Raw genomic sequence first — 3,675 nt, 5'->3', positions numbered from 1 at the left:
AGGGGGAAGGTGTTTTAAAGGCTTATTTTACTTCTCATTATCCTTCTCTGACTCGGTTAATAATAAATTTACTTTATACCTTTAAATTTGAGCCTGTTTTGGCCTTAAAAGTGCTTTCTCCCAGTCCTTATCTCAATGCATAAGCCCTTTGTTACGGTTTTCGTGGGTACCTGGTGTTTAAACCAGTGTCAAACCACGATATATTTAAAATGATGGCCAGAAAATATATTCACATATATGTATTTTTGATCACCATGCATATATTGGCATCATAACGCAACACGTGGGGGTGCGCTGTGTGGAATTCCAACTCTTTTTGATGTGTGGTACATGACACTGGTAGTTTTCCAGCTCTAGCATCTGCTTTAAAGCTCCAGCTCTCAGGTTCTATGGGTGAAGAACTGTTGGATGAAGCAAAAACTTAGGTCATTTGGGGTTGGGATCCTGCCTGCATCAGACAAAACAAGAAACACAGAAGGAACTGTTATAAGATACACTTAGAGCAAAGAATTTGGAAACTGAAAACACCATCTGTCATCCTGAATCAGTCTTACGGTTATTGAGTGGGAGGCAAGGGCCTAGCAATATTTGCAGGTACTTTTCCACCATAAACATAACATATACAGCAACTAATATTGACTAAAAAGAAGTGATGAGCATACTTAAAATCATGTAGTGGACAGAAGCCAGAGGATGAAACATGAACTATGAAACAAAGTAATTTTAAATTAAGATGACATAAATAACAAGTCAATGAAAGAGAACGCACATTTCTGTAACTGAAGCTGAAACTGCCAAAAAAAATATAGAAAAAGATGATCCATCCCTTTGTCTTTCAGGATGGGGCCAGTTAGGCTTTTCCAGAGACTTTAACCTTTTATACTTTTTAAATTAGTTTTAAGTTTTTGTCAATAGTGCTATCCATCCATTTGATGTGTAATGAATTTCAGCTCCAGGAACATGTTTGGGACCTAAAGAAAAAGAAAGAAATGAATGAAAAGAGCAGGAAAAGAAAAAAGGAGAGGAGAGGAGAGGAGAGGAGAGGAGAGGAGAGGAGAGGAGAGGAGAGGAGAGGAGGGGAGGGGAGGAGAAGAGAAAAGAAAAGAGAAGAGAAAAGAGAAGAGAAAAGAGAAGAGAAAAGAGAAGAGAAGAGAAAAGAGAAGAGGAAGAGAAGAGACATTACAGCAGCTCAGAAAGTGCAAGTGAAACTGTGCAGTTTGATAATGTGCTAGGGTTAGACTGACCTGAAGAGGTGCAGGACAAAGCAGTTCCTGTTTTTATGGAGAGGCTTCTAGGGAAGGCTGGGAAATGCTGTTTGCTTTGATGAGCTTTCCCTCCTCAAGTTAGTGGTAAGTCCAAGTATTTTTCCCTGTACTTACACACTGTCAGTGCTGGAGAACCATGGAATCATATCTCAGTTTGGAGGGGACCTATAAGGAGCAATGGTTGGACTCCATGATTTTAAATGTCCTTTCCAACCTAAAGAAGTCTGTGGTTATGATCCTAAGAAACAAGAAATCACACAGTCTGACTCCAAAAAATGCATGTTGTACTTCTTATATTAGGTGGGGTTTCTACTGACTATAAGAAAAAAACCCCAGAAACCAAAAAAGAGAATGTTCCTCCTCTCATCTGCAGGCAAATACCACTTCCTATTTTCAGAACGTATCTGTATTTCGATTCATTAGTACTACTCCTGTCCTTTCCCAGCTCTTTTAAGGCTTTCTTCTGTAGCCTGCCTTTTCCTAGTAGTCAGTACCATGTTTAAAGATCAAGACCTATGTACTCCCAACTCAAAATATTTTAGGCCAGTTCATCTACCTACAGTGAAGCTTTACTTCAATTTCCAACTACTTCTTGCTGGAACAGGGTGGGCTATGGAGATGCAGAACTGTGACTTTGTATCCCCTGGTTTCTCACTGCCTTTTGCCAGCAAAGGGGAAAGGACATTCATGCCCAGGAAAGACTGCCCTGACCCTGAACACCAGCAACCCAGCAGCACATGGGAGGAACTGCACCAAACATATATCTGTGAAAAATAAAAATTCAGATATAAATTAATAAATACAAATATTAAAAAATAGATATATATTAAAAAATCTCAAAACAGGCTTGTTGTCAAAGAAGTGCTTGAAAGGGTTCCCTGATCCTCACCATGACGAAGATCCCTCCTCTTTCTCTCCTCTCCCTCACCTCCTGCCCCTTCTGTTGAGGAAATGACTTCAAAAAATTCTTTGCCCTTAGTTGAACATTAACCTCCAGAATCTACTTCCCTGATTAACCTTCTGATTACGCCAGGTGATTAACTCTGACCACTGCTAATGGAGAGGCTGGCAGGCTTTGCTTTTATCCATCCGGGGATTTTGTATGCCTTGTTCTGTGCATCAGGGAATAGGGTAATGTTTGTCTCAGCCTACTTGAGGTAAAGAAGGTTTTTTTATGTAAACGCCTTGTCTTTGACTTAATACAAGCAATGCTGACACAAGGTGAGCACAAAATGCTCGGGGGTCCATAACTCCACCTGACTTCACCAGTAAAAGCTGGATGTGACACAAGCCATGGAATATCCCTGGAGATGCAGGCAGGCTCTGGGAAGGTATCGTACTTTGCAAGTGGAACAGGCTGCTAAATATAGCACTGGAAACTGCAGTCAGGAATGTATTTTCTGCAATGCTAACCAAAGAGGAGTGACATTAAACTAGTAATCAGTTTCCACCAATTTCCTTCTGCAGCTGTCATTTTTCTAGAAATCCCCACTTTTGTAGAAAGAACCGTTGAAATCATGTGTCTCTGAGTGATCTGCAATAGTTGCACCACTAGAAGGACTGTGTTAGAAATAAGCCAGTTTATAGCTGCTGATGAATCAATTGCATACATTTTTATTTAGAAGTAGCATAGAGCATACTTCTCTTTTATGCCCTAATACTTCAATATCTGCTGCTAAGGCTGTTTCACAGCCAAAAGAGTACCTGCCACACCTGTCACTAAATGCCACTGATCAAAAGCTTTCAAAGCCAGGCTGGGTACTTGGCTTGTGCCCCAGAGGTGTCCCCAAAGGACCTGACCTGCAGCAGCTATGGTGGCACTGTGTTGGGGTTTCGGGAGTTCCTTTTCTGTTTTTTTCCCTCTTGAGGAATTTTCCCCATATATGTTGCCAGGGGGACAAATTGCTGGATACTTGGGGAGGACAAAGGGCCTAGCCACTGAGAGTGTGGTCCAAGAGGCTACTCTCTTTCACCTGAGTGTGTGGGCAGTGGGTGCTCAGCCTCATCAGCACTGCAGGCTTTCTGCTCTAGGCTGCCTTCTTTCTACCAGGGAAACCCCAGGGTTCCCAAGCCCGCCTTCCCTGCCCCACTGGGAGCTGGGCTGCGGCCGCCCTGCCCCGCTGTTGCTTCAAGCCTTCGCTACTTTGTGGCCCCACACATCCTGCCTGCTGAGACCTCCAGGGGTTACCACTGCAGCTCTGGAGTTTGATACATCTCGTCTGCCACCCAGGATTTGTGCTCGTCCCTGTTGTTCCATCCTGCTGTTCCTGAGGGTCCAGCCGGATACCGGGATCGGCTGCCCAGGGGTTTGTGAAGCTCCTTTGTCCCATCCCTTCCCGGGATCCCAGGCCGCCGGTGCCGCGTGCTCCCCGAGCTCGCTCCGGAGCGCCCCCTGCAGCCGCGCGGGAAG

Source organism: Corvus brachyrhynchos, unplaced genomic scaffold, assembly GCF_000691975.1.
Source record: "Corvus brachyrhynchos isolate BGI_N302 unplaced genomic scaffold, ASM69197v1 scaffold444, whole genome shotgun sequence".
In the NCBI taxonomy this organism is placed as follows: Eukaryota; Metazoa; Chordata; class Aves; order Passeriformes; family Corvidae; genus Corvus; species Corvus brachyrhynchos.
This window is presented reverse-complemented; position numbering follows the sequence as displayed.